Source organism: Falco punctatus, assembly GCF_963210335.1.
Source record: "Falco punctatus genome assembly, chromosome: 2".
In the NCBI taxonomy this organism is placed as follows: domain Eukaryota; kingdom Metazoa; phylum Chordata; class Aves; order Falconiformes; family Falconidae; genus Falco; species Falco punctatus.
In genome coordinates, this window is record NC_137581.1 from 118,211,843 (window position 1) to 118,228,938 (window position 17,096).

The following is a 17,096-nucleotide window of genomic DNA, read 5'->3' on the forward strand; positions in this document are numbered from 1 at the left end:
GGGCAGCCACCACCTGGGCTTCCTGTGCTCACAGTGGAAGGAGAAAACCCTTTTCGGCCCAGGTCAATCCAGTTTCCCAGGAAAGCTGCCTCCCTTTGACCGCAGTGGGCATTAACTCCAGATCTGCTACCCACCTCCTCCTAACACCTGTGGCAGGCTGGTGGGTGAGGGGTTTGTGCAGGATCTGGATTGCCTGCAAGTATGACAAGTAGTACCAACTCACCTTCTTGCCAAATCATCTTTTACCAAAGCTTCCAGATAGAAAAATAGGGGGTCAGGGCACTTCTGGATGGTTGTATGTTGCCCCATCTGGATCTCCTACCTGGGCGAGCAAAATCTCCCACCTGACCACCAGATGGGGGCATTGCTAAGGTATTGATTAATTGGCAAACGCATACCATATCAGTGAGTCATTTGCATGTAAAAATCACCTCCTCTGTCTTTTATTCCACATTTTTCTAAACATTGCACACACACACACTGACAGATGAAATGCCTAATTATCCATTGATTTGGTATAACACGAAAATACCCTTAAGAAAACACCCAATAACTTGGTAAGATTTCAAAGGATTGCTGCAAGTATAAAGGCAGTTGGTTTTGTTTTGTTTTTTTTAAAGCTTTTTGGATGTTATTTCTTGGTTTTCATTCCTACTTCCCACTGTTGGACATAAAAGGCTGGATAGATGCTTTTTCCCTTATCAGTTTTATCCCTAGTTTACCAGACACTGCTTTGGCAAGCATTACAAAAGCCTGCTTTTTATTGCATATGAATATATGGTGTAGGTTGTGTTCTTTATTTGATAGCTACCATCCGTTTTCATAACAGGTTAAATTATCCCATTATGTTTCATGAAGAAAAAGTGTTTGATTCTGTTTTGATTTTGTTCTTAATCTTCTAAGGGAGCTGAACAACTAGGAAAAAATTCCATAAGCTTAAAAAAAATGAAAGGAAAAAATCAACAAGATTTCAAGTTATTTATATCTAAAAGATGTTTAAAATATATTATGAAGAATTGTTTTTTGTTATTTATAAACTGGGGGGGGAAAAAAGTAAGCCTGTGAAATCCAGGGTACCTCACTGATGTAAATATACATACTGTTCTGCTAAGTTGAAACTTCCAAAATGTGACTTTAAAGTCATAAATTATGGATTCCTACATTAAATAGATGATTACTTAGGGTGGTATTTATTTTTTTTTCTTCTTATTGAACAAGGCCCTTTTTAGAAAACATCCTGTATGTGAAGATACATAACTATGTGTTTCTAAATAAAATTCAGATTAGATGCTTTTCCTTAATGTAAAATAATTAATGAAGAAGAGGAGAAAAAGAGCTCATTACAGAACTGTGATGTTAGTTAGGTAGAGGTTGGGCAATTTTTAGGCTGGCATGAATTCATACCATGTCTGTAATCTTTATCATGAGAGATAAGACAGAATATGTCCTGTGGTTTGCTGACCTGATAAAGCAAACAGATTTGATGAGAAGCAGCAGAATGAAAACAGATAAGATCTGCTTTATGGGTCTCTTTGTAGTGCTTCAATAAGGTAAAAAGAGGACCAAAAGATGCCTTTAGAATTGCTGGTTTTCTTGGTTTTGGGGTTATTTGTTTAAAAAAAAAAAAAAAAAAAAAAAAAAAGCATCAGATTCCCTTTTCTTGCACTTCTTCAGGCAAAACATGAGTTTACCATAGCAGTAACATTACCCAGATCTTGGGTGGTTACCAAGTTCTTTCTTGTCACCTACCCATCTTAGTGTTTTCAAAAGTGGTAAGTGTCATTATCCTTATTTTGCAGATCAGAAAATGGGAGCAAAGGTGGATCTATTTGCTAAAGTTCATTTTTGAGGGCTAGAGACAGCTTTTTCAGTTTATTTGAAAATAAACTTATACTCTTTGTACTGAGCTGCATTCTGTTTCAGTGGGAAAAGGTGTAATAAAACTTAGTAAAAAACATCTTTTTGTTAGGGGTGTGGTGGGGATGAGTATGCAAAATGTTTTCTACACAGGGACCTACAGTTTTGTTTAGGCAGCTTTCATTTCTGAAGAAACAAGTGGGGAAACTGAAGACATAATCAGTTCTTTATCAATTTATCTTCCCACTCTGAATATCACTGTTCAGAGTATATAAATTCATGCAGTTTAGCCAGGCTGTTTTTTCTATAATCTACTTCTGTTCCATCCTTGAGCAGGTTGTCTTTTGCCTTTGAATTGCTGTTGTCCTTTTAATTTTAGCTTATTCTCCCTTTGTTTTTGATAGAAACACCCTGACATGGACAGCACATCTGCATGTGTGGGTACAGATAATAAATATATAACTTTCTGTATATGTTCCCTATGAAGGTGCCTGGGTTGCTATCGATATATTTAATCCTGTCGTCACAAATTGGGTTTTCTTGTTTGTTATCATATCAGACAGAAAACCCTTGTCTGGTTTATCTTTTGGCCTAGACATGCTATCAGTATATATAAACTTGTGAAACCTCTTGTGAAGTTTGTTAAACCGAAGCCTTTGGAAAATATTTCCCCCTAACCTTTCTGTATCTGATAATGCATTTTGAACAAGTAGGTAAGGGACATCAAGCAAGGAGATATACAGAGCAAATAATGCAAATAGTTATGCTGAGCTCTGTATCACAAAGTTATTAAGATGCAAATTTGTATTTGTTCATACTCTTACTTGTATATCTTGTTTCTGAATTGCTTTTTCTGTCCTTTTCACTTCATCTTACAGCAGGAAAGATAAAAGCCCCTAATGTGTAAGACAAAAGTTGATGATGTGATGATCTGCAGGCCGTGCCAATGGTCCGTAAACCCTATTTAATATTAGATCATGAGATAATCTTGAGCCATTGAAGGGGACTGGGGATACACCTGAATAAATTACCAGGTGAGAGAGAAGCCCAAGTGTAAGTAGTCATGCCTTTCAGGTCAGGACATCCTGATGCTGTTTCAGGGGTGGTGTGGCTCAAGTTCATCTGAGCTGACACTTTTCCTGCCACCTACAAAATACACTTCCAAATGTATACCTCCTGGCACTTGCTTCTTTGTTGTCTGAACTGCCGATTTCTGCAATTGTGAACTTGGTTTTAAAGAGGCCTATTTATTTATTTATTTATTTATTTATTTATTTGTGTCTCTTCCCTCTCTTGGTTTCCTCTGACAGCTAATTGCAGTGAAACAGTTTTTGGTGGTTGTTTTTTTTTTTTCCCCCCCCTGGAGAAGGCGGCAGTGCTCATCCTCGTCCTCTATCTCCCTCTTGCCCAGTATGCAGGTGTCCCCCTTACCTGCTGTGCAGGTGGGAGACTGGATGGTAAGGGAAAATACATGTCTGAGTAACACAAGTCATGGTGATAAATCGGAAACGGGAATCCAGGAGGAGGAAGCACAGTGTGTTTCCAAGTATTTCTGCCATTTTAGCTGACAAAGGGACCCAGCTGTACAGATTGCATCCATAGAATAGGTAGGAAAGTAAACTTGTAAAAAAATCTTGCTAAAATTCTGAGCTGTGTGTCCACATTTCTGTATCTATTCCTAGGCATCAGTAATAGTGACAGGTAATTTTTAGCTAATAGTTTCATTTACTCCCTCAGAATTTGTGCAAGCTACTATACCTTGGATAGAAGAGAAAACGCCAGGGGCAACACTTTGCAGTGCCAACTACTTCATCCCAATTGCAAAGAGTTTTGGAGAGATTTATATTTTTTTTTTCTCCTCCTTCTCATCTTAGAGGTCCTTTGCCTTTGATTTTTAAAAGTGTATTTATCTCTGCCTGTGTTTTTCTCATATCCTTACTCTGGCACTCGCATTATAATTGTATTTTTTTTTTATTCCCCATTTCTGCAAAGTGTTTGTGATCAGTTTGTGCAGCAGAAATTATCTTGAAAAATCTCATTCCAAGAATGGTGTACCTTGACTTCCCATGTATTTGTGTCTTGTGGATGTGTTTCTGTGGTCTGAGAAGGCATCTTCCAACCTCAGGAAATATTTCTGGTACCATGGAAATGTTGAGCTTGTGCTGTGGCCTGGGAAGTCTTTTTCCACTGCTTCGGTACCCATTTTGCAAAAAGCTGTAGCAATATAATGGTTTATTATTTGTAAGTGTTGCCTGGCCATTTTGAAGGAAATTTAGCAATGAAGAAATGTCTTGGGAGTGAAACACAGGGGCAGCCTGATTGCCTAGGCATTAGTTTCTAAGAGGCTAGGCTTTAAAAGATTTGACTTTTCTTAATTCTCCATTGCAGCTGGCTCTGGCAGTTTGTACTGTCTGAAGCAGTGACAGAGGGAGAATGGGTTTTGAGAATTTTGTTTTGTTTTTGTTTCTCCCCACTCCGGTAACCTCTGTGTCCTGGGCAGCTCCTGCATCCTCTTCTGCTCCTTTGAAAGGCCACGCAGCAGCTCAGGCTTTTAGCAGGTTGTTTGATGATCTCCAGGACAAGGCTGAAGGACAAATGAACAAACGAGCCCTTCGCCAGATCCTGAGGACCCCCTGGCAAATCACCTAAATGAAGCTGCTGTAGTCAATAACACCGCAGGAGCACATTTAATTAGCACACAAATTAAAATCAGCAAATGAAGCTCAAACCAAAACCAAAGTGGCTGGGAGAAACCAAGGAAACCAAGTTTTTCCAGCTTAGGAAACCAGGACAGAGACTGCCTGAGTCACTTAACGGCTCAGGACCACGCATCTGAAAAATATTCTTGGTATAGAATAGAGCAGGGTAGCGCGGTTCTGCTGGTGTGAGCATCCCAGTGAACATTCATTGCAGACAACATTTGCACCCAAAGTGCAGCAAGATTATTCCCTGCGACAGTGTTACAAGATGAAGCAAGACGTAATGAAGGGATGGGTGAACAGAGGGGGGAAAATGGTTCTATTTTTCCTTTATCATTTATGCTAAGGCTTCATTTAAAAAATAATTCTAAAATTATCTGAGTGTGTATCTGAATTGTTTTGCTCAGGCCTGGGAAGTGTGTTTGGTTTTTTGTTTTTTTTTTCAGAGCTGTCATGCAGATGCACTGATGCGATAATAGAACTTTGGGGAGCAAAGAAACAGGGAAAATAACAACTTTTTTTTTTTTTTTTTTTTTCCCTGTGGATGTTTCAAATGCCCAGAATAAGTATTTATGACACATGCAACCATTCCTGAAATCAAAGGCTCATTAGAGCTGCACATGAAATCCACTAATTAAATGGTTAGTTGTACGTTTATTTTTAACATTCTTTTTATGTTGATGTCCACAGACTGACTCGGTTCTGGTCCCTACATTTTCAGTGCTGCAGAGATCTAAAGCAGCCATCTTTCCTCAGGGAACTGTACTATAAAAGTTATGTTTGCTGTTTAAGATAGATATTTTATTTTCTTTTTATCATCCAGACTAAAGGATCTAGTGACAGTGGACAATGCTGTTTTCACTTTTTGTGTCTATACTCTTTTTCTCCCTGGAAAAGCTCTGCTCTTCTCTTTCTGTTGCTGAGACAAAAAGTCCTGTTGCCAGGGAACGAGTGCCCAGCACGTAGGGCTGTGTCCTCTGTCAGATACCGAAAGCATCCCTCCTAAATGTTTTCACGTGTGTACAGGGGATGAGTCTCGCACGTCAGGGAAAAGGAAGGTGGAATTGGCAGCCTTGCTTGGTGATGTTCAAAACCACACCCGCAACATTCACCTTCTATCCAGCAGTTCTAATTCTTGCTCTTTGTTTCACTTTTTTCCCCCTGTAGCCCAGACAAAGGATAAAACACCGGGCTTAAAACTTACTTCTTTTACTTCAGTCATCCAGAAGCAAAGTTTGTTCTTCCATTTCAAAAATCAGTCTGATGCTAGTGTTACATGCTCAGGATGTTCAGAAAACCTTCAGAAAAAGGCCAGCCCAGGGCTTGGCTGAGCCAGATGAGACTGCGGGTGGTTGCTCGTAGATCTGCTCTAGGAGCTGTGAGCATCCACCCCGCTGCCAAGGGCCACCACGGTCCCTGGCGTGCACCTGGAGCGGCAGGCAGGGGCATTCCGTGCAGAGGCCACCCTTAGCTGTGCTGTTCTCCATAGCGGAGAATTAAACCTTCCAGTTCACAGCTTGAAGCCTTTTGGAGTCAGATGGCTGGTGATGAGTTAAGTGAAAATCTCCAGGGGGAGGAAAAGGCAGTCCCTGTGCGGTCCTCTAGGCAGGGCTGCGCACGTATTGTCAGCGCTATATTACTGGCATATGGAAAGGGCATCTCCACAGCACAGAATGCTTTTCTTGTTCATTTTACCCTCTTGCCATTAGACATCCCGTGTTAAGGACGCTCCAGGACAGATTCTTGTACCTTGCGTTGTGTGTGGATGCGTTTGCACGTGTTTCATCAGCATGTTTAAGAAAGACTTCCAAAGTTGATGCGTTTCAGGTTAGTTGATCCTGAAATGATTTGTGGCTGCAAGGAACTTGGGGAGAGGTGGGAAATTAAATGTAGTTAGAAAATACTTGGTTTGAGAAGTTTGTAAATGCTCAAGTGTTAGAAAGCTGAGAAGTTGAACGGAAATGGTTGAATGTGACAGTGCTATCGCTTATACTGCTGGTACATTTGGAAACTTTGGCATATCGGGACCTTGTCCTAGAATAAATGGGTTATTGACCTAAATTACCATTTCTGTTGTCTTAGAACAAAGCAGAAACAAAAATAATACATTCAGAAATAACGATGTACAGCTGTGTGTTAATATGTTCTCTGCGAAGTCTCTGGGTTGGGTCCTTATATGGGAGAGCTGCGCCCAGTGACTGCTGCTGTAAGGAATGTTTCGTCTCCTCTGGTCACCCACAGATCCTCACGAACAGAAGTGGAGAAAATGGTTGTGTTTTTCCGAAGTTATTGAGTGCCTAGCCTAAGTCCAGTATCGGTCAGGGAACAACCAGAAAAACGATTTTTGATTTTCTTTTCTTGCATTTCTGTTTGCTGGTTTCTGACCATAAGCACTTTCTCATCTTACCTCTGAACCATTTGAAAACTGGTCTTCCCTGCATTTTGTTTTGGTTTTGAACATCAAAAACTAACTCACTTTTTTGGGCATCTTTTTGTATTTTACTTCTCAGAGTTAAAAAAAAAAATATAAAAAACTTTGCACTGTGCTGGAGATCACTGTCTGGGATCTTGTGATTCTGGCTTGGCAGAGCAGTGCTGTGGAGCACTGGTCCCAGTCCAAAGGCAGCAGTGGGAAGCAGGTAGGTACCCTGCAGTGGTGCTGGCCAGCACCACTATGATCACTGTTAGTGGTAGGACCTCAGCTCCACAGCCCCTGGTTTAACTCAACTTGTAAAACTATTTCTGCTTGGAGAAATAAAAGCTGTAAAAGGTAAAGGTGCTTCCAAAGATAAAACATGTTGATGAACAAATCAAGATGATTAGGGAGTTTTACTCGCACCCTCCTTTGAGTTGAGTGCACCCTCCTTTGAGTTGAGCTCACTCTCTGCTGGGGAATTGTCACAAATCATAAAAGTCACTGTCCTGTTTCTGAGTCTTGCAAACCTCAGCTGTGTCGTCTCACTCACCTCTGTCAAGGATTAAGATTACAGCCAGGTATTCTCCCTTTTCATTTTAGAAAAGCATAGAACTTGTGGAAAAATGTGTTCTTCTTTATCTTGTCTTGGTAGAGCTGTGTACAAACAGCTCATGTTGTCCTCAGCTGGCTGACTTTATTGAACGCGTAATTCTGAATAACAGACTTTTCAGAGGTACGTTGCTATGCAGATTTAAAAATTACCTATTTGTGATACCCAGGTGAGGTTTATGAACTCTTCTTGCCTCGTACAGTGAAAAAAGGGAAAAGTTGCAAACATGCTGTTTGTAAAAAAAAATAAATATGGTAGCTTCCCTACAAACTCACACACAGGAGGCTGGAATTTGTTTTCCTGAACCATACTCTGGGGGATGCTTGACATCCTCTTAGATTTGTATAAAGCAAACAAAAGGAATGTGGTTGTGAAGCAAATTAATTTACAGTTTTGAATGAATATTCATTTTGTTATTCACCCTTCTAGCATTTCACACAGAATCAGAGATTTGCAGTTTAGGTAATTCTGATGACTAGTGAGCAAGAAATTGTTTCCTACTTGTAAATCAAATTTGCCTGTTAAATAGCTGGCTTGTTCTGCTAGGTTGTTGTTTCCTCTGAGTTGTTATTTAGCAGCATGTCAGTATTGTAAATACACTAAAAATTAGTTAAAATTTTTTGTGCTTTGCTTAAGCTATTTTTAGCGAACATTTTTCACAGAGATGCTCTTTATTTCTATATTAACATGGAAGTTAATTTTGTTATGCCTACACAGGCTTTCTTTAAGGTGATGGAAATTGGTAGCGATGTAGTGAAAAAATGGTAAACAAACCTGGCTTTGCAGTTGGCATTCCCTTTGATAATTTTGGATGCAGTTCTGCTGGGTGTCATACGTGGTATTTTGCTCATACGAATAAACCAGCATACCCTCTCTCAGCAACTTCATTGCTCAAGTATCAGAAAAGATACTTAGAGGAAATGCATTTAGGAGCTTTTCGCAATACGCCAGCCCGTTTTTATACGACTGAAGTTGCTTAAATGACTTTCATTCTACAGTGTAATTGCTTGTGATAGACTCACAGGCCACCCACCGACATAACATTTTGCAGTGAAGGTTGTGGCTATGGAAAGCTGTGCTTTCCGAAAGCGTGGAAGGGTACTTCAAAGTATACATTTTAGGCACATAAGTTTTGCTTAGTCTGAGAACATAATAGAGATGGTGTCAACTTTCTGTGTTCATAGCAAGTGAGTACCTTAAAGCAAGTCCACTAATGTTTTCCTGTAGAATATTAACCTCTTCTCTGAAGAATATGGGGTAATACATTCTCTTAGAGATTTTTCCTCATTAATTTAAGACGTGGTCAGGTTTCTTATGCAAGCTACTTTATAATTCCCAAGTTAATATCTCCAAACATTCAGTGTTCTTTTTGAAGCTCAATATTGTCTAGTGATTATTCAGTATTTTGCTGCTTCTTAGGTGACATTATTTGTTGATTAGCAGCGTTACTTGTTTGATGAATGTCTCTTCAAGTAGATTTTAAGTTTTGATTTGAAGAGGCCAGAGGAAGGGTGAAATTAAACAAGTTCTACTTTCTTCACAGGAGTCGGGGTTTTCTTTATATGGATTCTTCTTTTTGAATTTTAAATTTTCTTTTCATTTAGAAACAAATCCGGATGAAGCTGGATTGATATATTGTGATGCTTGCTTTTTTTTTTTTTTCTTTTTCTTTTTTTTTTTGCCAAGCCTTGGCAAAGGAGCTTGATTTGATGCCATTATTGAAAGTTTATTGCTAATGGATTATTGAAGGACCACTTCATAAAATAAATCAGGAAATGTATCCCACTTTTAAGCTCTATATGAAAACTGTTTTTGATGAAGCTGAAGAAGCCTTTGGACTGTTCTGGAAACGGGTAGAAAAATGTAAAAAATTATGCTTAACATAATGCTAATTTCTCATCTTCCAAAGATGATTATTTTGAGGTTCATAAATTTTATATTTTGATGGCATGTGGTTAATGTAAAATGTATTATGCAAACATTTGTTTACATTATCTCTGAAACGCTCTGCATTTTAATAATTTTTGAAGGTGATATAATGGACAGATGGAAGAAGCAGGCAGCCATAGGTCCTGTCAGTGTGAGGATGTACTCTGCTAGGACTACTGAAATGACAGGTTTCAACATGCCTTGGCATACAACATGCTATGAACGACTGGCTTTCCTAGGCACGGGGCACAGCTGACCCAGTAACCTATAAATATCGACATGTGGTTTTGCACAGTATGCTACGAATGGCTGACCTAAACATCCACGGTGGGTAGCTGACCCAGTCACCCATGCATGCTAGCAATACGTTCCTACAGTGCTAGTGTGATGTTTCATATATTAAGTCAGCAGAGTGTCCTAAGAGCTTGGTGTTCCATCAGGACTCCATCTCAAGCCTCATGCTACATGTGAAACCTTTCCCCTGTGCCGGGTCTATGTGCTCACGGGCTGAGCTATTAGTTCGGTCGTAGAAATGTCGGGATCTTGGGATAGCATCTCGGGGTGTTGCTGGGCCAAGGGATTGCTTTGGTGTAATTGGTACCTTGCCTTCAGGAGTCCAGAGTTGCCTACTGATACAGTGACTTTTGCAGGGGACATTTCTAAGGAGAATGAAGGTGGGTTGCATGAGCTTAGGAGAGACCAGGGTTTTCCCTTCATGGAAGGGACATAGTAAAGGACACTTGTGGGATCAGAGCAAATGAAAACAAGAAGAAAAGCTGGTCCTTTGATGGTGTTTCAGGTGCATAGTTATAATTGTTCTCTTTCCCCACTTCATTTGGTTGACCGGTTTGCCCATTTTTCCTTTTCAGTTTAAATGAGTCTATTATTGACTTCAACAAGAAAAGAAAATGACTCAAAGAATATTGTTCTGCTAATTATCTCTGTAAAAGCTTCCATTTAAAATTCAGCGATTGACTTGTGGTCTCAAAAGTTTCTTGCATTAACTAGAGATGTTGCTGTATAGGCGGCTCAAGTATTGACAGTGCCAAGTTCTGACACACTGGTTTTAAAGGTTTACTATAAACTGACGGGTGTGTAACCTTCTCCTATGAGTAGGAGGAAGGAATGAGCAACAGAAGTAGGAGGTGAAGAGAAATTTGTCACTCAGTTCCTTCCTTTAGTTTGTTCATGTTTAGACCAGTACATAGCACTTGCTGTATGAACTGAGGACTGGTTTGAGGACAGGAAGATGATAGTGGCCAAGAACATAAAGTCTGTATTTAGAATAAGAAAATATATTTGAATGACAGCTCAGAAGCATGTCATCAGTGCATTGTGTGTGTGCGTGTGTGTACGTGAGTGTGTTGTATATTCCTTAGTGGCTGGTTTTTGCCAGCTTTGGTACCCCTTCCTATTCCTTTAGCCTACAGTCTTACAGCTTAATCAGGGTAGATATAAAGTGGGTTTGATTGCGAAGATAATGAAGGAGAGGTAGCATTAGAGAGGTAAGAAAGCACAACACTAAGTTCTTTTGGAGTATTTCCTGGTACATAAAAACAAGCCGAGACAAGATAATCTGGCCCTGATACGTTGCAGATAAAAACCGTTCAATATGAGCTGCTGCACATTATACTCAAATGGCTCCAGCCCCATGGACCTAGTCACATTCCTCTCTGATCTCCCAGGGGTAGGTGTTTACACTGTAATGACTGAGTTTTTATGCCTTAAAAAACACCCAGATTTTAATATTTTATCTCCCAGCATTATCCTCTTGGTGAAGAGTGTCTGGAATACATGATAGAGTAGCTGAATAAAAAAATAATAATTATGAAATGAAAACCAAATCTTCAACTTCATTGGATGGTATGTTAAACTTTGCCCATTGAAATGACTAATCATATTTAAATATTTCTGGTTGTGAATTAGTGTGCGTTTCTGCTTTTGTGCTCCTTTAAAGGAAAACTCTACTAAATATTTAGTGAGGGGTAGTCAGAAAATACAGTTTATAACAAATATGGCCTTTTTGCATTTGAACCATTGCATTTGGGGATGGGGGAGTACCTTATTACAGGCCCAAAAGAAGTCAAAGGGTTTATATATGACCTGTGAATCTTTGTAGGATGTGTGTTTTGGAGAATGGGATCCTAAATTTGGCTGCCAGGACTAAAAAGGTTACCTTTGGAGCTATGTTATACGGTACCCTATGAAAGTGCCAAACCCCGCTGCATAAAATGGGGAGAGTACATCACCCTGAGGGTCCCTTTAACAACCCGAGGACAGCAGTGCTGTCCCAAATGTAAAGAAGCAAGATGTTAAATCTCTTGTGAATTTTATGTTCCCTAGTCCATTATATGTTGGCAACCAATATTCTACACAGCACATAAATAAATCTGAGGACTGAAAGACAACAGTGTCTGTTCTTGGAAAGATTAATGCAGTCTCCAAAAACATTTCCAGGGTTCTATGCAGTGACTTTGAATTTTCGCTTTTGGCATTATTAAATTATTAAAAGGGGACTTGGATTATACTCTTAAACTGAAGAGTCCGTGGATTCAATGATCTAGGTTTGGGCCAATATTTTCTTTAGTTGTGTTTCTGTTCTTTCCCTGAACTTTAGTCTTTTAGGTAATGAAGGCTGACTGTGTATGACAAATGAAGATCATTATAATTGTGTGGAATTGGATTGAATTCAAACCTAATATAAATTTTTCAGGTGCTAGACTGGTGACTAAACTGACTGGTTTAGTCACCAACTAAACAGAGAAAAGGAGGAGGCCTGAGCTCCTAAATTTTTGATAGTTACCACGATGTCCTGACAGGCGTTTGCTGGAGTACATGAGAAGTGAGATAGAAGTAAAACCATCGCTGTGCTGTTTAGTTTCCTCTGATGGCTGGGAAATAAGTTTAGTCAAGGCGTGAGTTATTAATTGCACTGGGTGAAGGCTTCCATTCCTGTTATACTTCCATTCAACTGCTCTAAGACTTTGCGAAAAGAAGGTAGGATCTGCTAAGCAGTTGTCACACATTATTTTTCTTTGTCCGTAGAGCAAAGCTGCCGTTGGATGGTTTGGAGGAGGGAGAAAACCTCAGTATTGTCATCCCTGTATATTTTAAGTTGCCTTTGTGGGCAAATTTTTTATGATGATCAGCAATTGGAGGTGGTTTATTTTAAATTTTAGTTAATATTTGACTGAAGTTTCATTACCACTGATATCATAAGATTACGTGCGTTATTCTTTGGTGAGCTTGGCATTGAGTAATGCAAGTAGCTCTTCTGCTCTTGGTGTCTTCAAATCTCATGTAAAAATATTTGAAAGTAGAATGGGTCTTTTTAGAACTTCCTATCTTCCCCAGAAGACAAAAGCTTTTTCATTTTCTAAAAATGATGTTTTTACTAAGAACTGATATTTTTCAGACACTTGCTCAGGTATTTGCGCTGAAGCTGTTATTTTTTCAGATAAAAACTTAATTTCCTGCGCTTCATGTTCTGAAGTAAAAGCTACTTGGATACCTCAGGGTGCACCCGTGATAAATGAGTGAGGAGTTTCCTTATGAATATTACCACTTTTCAAGCTTTGCAGAGAAAAGACGAATGATGAGTTTATGGCTTAGTCACAGCAACCAATTCAGGTGCGTTTTTCCAAAGAACAGAAAAGGTGAGCAAGATCTTGGAGGCTGACCACCAGCACCGAGCTGGATACGCTCCTCTGCCCTTGAGTGAGACAAAGAGGCCAAGGAAAGAGTCTCTAGGAACAGCGCTACATGGAGGCATTGGGCTGTACGCCTGTAAGGTCATAGAGCAGATGAGGGTGGAAATTTCTGACAGATGCTGGAGCAACCTAGAGAGCTGGCTGGGTGTTTCTTTGGGTAATCACAACAGGGTTCCAGGAAACATCAAGTGTGACGTTAACTTACCAAACTATCAGATGTTCTTATCTGGAGATATCTATCTATCTATATCTCTCTATATATGGAGATATATCTATCTATATGTATGAGGAGATATATAAAATATATATATATATCCAAAAAAGTATCGGATATCTGAAAAAAACAAGGTGATGTCAGACAAACAAGTTCTCTGTGGTACTTTCGTGGTTCTGCAAGGCAGAGAAATCTGTATTTCTGCTGCTTTTCTGTATCTAGATGTCGCCCATGTTTTAATAAGTGCTTGTAGTTTTATGTGCTACCCAGCCAGCAAAAGAGGAGATTTGAAATGGCCTCACAGCACTCCAAACATAGAGATGCTTTCAGATACGATGAGTGGAAAAACTAACGTGTCAGAATGGACGGCAGCTCTCAGACTTCACAGGCTAAATATCTCCTCACAGCGCCTTCATTATAGAGCTGCAAACGTCTGTCTACAAAATAACGTGTAAAGAAGCTGATGATTTTTTCACAAATTACAAATATCAAAAATGTGTGAGGAATTTCATTTTTTCTTTCATTGTATATTATCTTCTTTTTTTTTTTTTTTTTTCCAAGGTGGCACATTGGAATACGGTCACTTGAGGCATGGGTTACCCTACTGTTTGTTTTGATTATTCAGGCACTTGCATGGATACGTGGCAGAACATGACTCAAACTGCTTCCAAGTTACCATCTGCCAGTGGACATCTTAAGTAACTGTGCATTCCCATAGCCCAGCACAGCTGTAAACTGAAATACATTATCAGCATCAGTGAAGAAGTTAATAGCAAAAAAACCCAAACAAAAAAAAAAAAAAAAACACAAAAAACCACATCCCCAAAACCCCAACCAAACCAAACCTCTGTGCTACTATTTCCAAATTAAACCAATGCTCTTATTTCCTACCTTTCACAAAATTTATTAAGTACATGTTATGTATGTGTGAAGCTATAAGTGTGAGTGGGCATGGTGACCAAACTGGTGGTAAGTGACTGCAAAATCAGTGGAACATAATTTTTTGGCTGTCTCCATACACCTAATCTAGGATGCTGTTGCCTAAATTATTGTTTGATATATTGATCTCAAGCATCTTAGGATCTAATTCTCATATTTGCATATGGCAATAAGTAGTCTGACATAGAACTGTGGCATTAGGAGAGTATATTGTTAGTTGACACTTTTCCCAGCTGTACTAATGGTTAAAAAAAAAACCAAAACACAACTGTTCTGTATTTCATTATTCATCTTCTTTGTTTTGTTATGATAAGAGTGCTCCGTTGGTGATATACCTTTAATATCAGATGAGCTTTTGGCTGCTGCAGGGAGACAGTGACCCCAGCACTACTAAACCTAACACTATGCCTACAACAGGATCTCTGCCTCTGATGTGCTTTAGGTAGAAGCTGAGGTATTTTTGTTTTGTTTTTTTTTTTAAAAAATATTTTCATTTTTTTTATACTGAAGAGCTCACCATGTAAAAAGAAATTTAAAAATACCTGACCCCTTTGCCCTCCACGACCAAGGCCCTCCCGTATTGGTTTGGACGCACAAGTGCAAAACAGAGCGAGTAAACTTGCCAGGAATAGGAGACGTGCCCGGATGCAAATGTGGGTCTGTTTTATTATTACAAATTTCATTAATAGGACCACCAGTTAATCTCATAGGTTGTTTTCCTAGTTGTGTTTCGGGCTTTCTGATACTAGCTACTGCTTTTTTTTTCCTCCACTCAGACCATTAAAATGTTGCCTTAGGTACTGTCAGACAATAATTCATTTTTACATTACTCTGTTGTGTGTAATGCATGTTACCCTGTACAATTATTTAATTAAAACATAATTATAAGATGTGAAGCTACCAAAACAGATAGATGAATGAAAATTTCACTCGGAAGTATAAAATATTTGGATTCAGCTGCAGAAAAGAAAAGACTCGTTGACTGTAAAAAGAGCTGGCTTTTGGGAATGACGCTTATCTGCATCGATACCGTAAATGCATTTTGCTTTGAAACACTCCCCAGAGCATTGATGAGGCTTGTTTGTTTGTTTTTTACTATAAATCTGCTTGGGCTCAAGGGTTCCCATTAGCCAGTGTTATGAATACACCCTTCTGGTGGAATTACTAAAAAAGCTTTTGAGTTAATATTAACTCAATTGTAATTATATTTGTATTAGTTATTTAAACTAACCAGATGCTGGGGGAGGTTGAAGTTTTGCTTTTATGTTGTCTACCTTATTGTTTCTTCTATCATTTTATGTTTGTGCATGCTTTTTCCAAAATAATTTTTTGATGCTTCTAGAAAGGTTAGCAGAGTCCACTAAGCTGAGGCAACTCACAACTGGGAAATGAAGAGAATAGTTTCCTTAGGATTTTTTTTCTAAACTATGTAGCAGAGGCCTTTGGCCTGGAGGTGTCAAGCCTTTGCTCATTATACACTTGCATTTAGGCTTCTGCCTTTAAAAATATGAATGAGAAGTGAGTTAAAGCTTAGTTTTGGTGTTTAGGTACCAAGGAGTTCAGAATATACCTTGTAAAATTGGAACTGACATCTGAGATAATTCTATATGTATTTAATAAAAGGGAACTATTTTTATTTGGGAAGCCAAATTTATAGAGAGAACGTTCCTAGTGTTTAGCTGAAAATACTTGCCCCAAAGAAATTTGTTTGTTCCTGTGACAGAGCTGCAAAAGTAAAATAAACCAGAACTGAATGAAACAGTTGGATTTCTTCCAAGGAACTTACAAATGTATTGTAAAACTTGAACATGCAATGAGAATTAAGGAAGGATTATAAGTATGCATTAAATGTAGTTAGTAGGATAATTTAATAAATTTTCTAGTCTAATGAGAGAGTGGAATGCTCTCTTTTCACCACTTTTATTGACATGACTAATCTTTACTCATTCCTATGATGCTGGTGATTTTTCTATTAAGGAAATTACTTGTGTAGTACTACAGCATTGGCAGGATATATCAGCCTGTGAAGAAATGAAACCCTAAGATAAAATCACAGAAGACAAATAGTAAAAGCAGTGTAAAGCTGATGCAGCTTCCCTTGAGTCCTCAGTTCTCCTCCTGAAACTGCATTTCGGTCCACACAGGCATATGCAAAGTTATCGATCTATTAGCATGATTTAACTGTACAAATCTGCGTTAAAAGCAGTGAACAAAACAAGATCAAATCCATCTGTTCTGGCAACAAAATGTTGATGTTGTGCAGCTGTAGCCATGTCATCCATAGCAATTGTTCTTCATGCACAGGAGTTGGGCAAATTGACATTTGGAGGAGGAGATGGGTGCATCTTAACAGCAGCAACTTTGGAACAGACAGGAAGCTTGGAGCAAGCTGAAGGCACAAACTGATGAATGGAGACCCTTAAGCCAAGCTCTTGAGAAATTATTTAAATAAAGATATATTTTTTAACATCCTTAAGTGCATATACAAAACAAAGTAATTTAAACTGAGGTGGGTTAGATGAGTAGGAACACTTATGTCCACGATTCAGTGTTTTCTGTCTGCTTTTGTATGAAAATAGACCTACCCTTGGCAGTATATCTAGCACTGAACTTCTCGAAGAGCCTTAGGCTGTCTCACTGCTAAGTGTTAAGTCTCAGCGCTTGAGGTCAGTGCTCAAGCTCTGGCATTTTGGGCATGTCGAGCACAGTCCCAGCGCTCCTC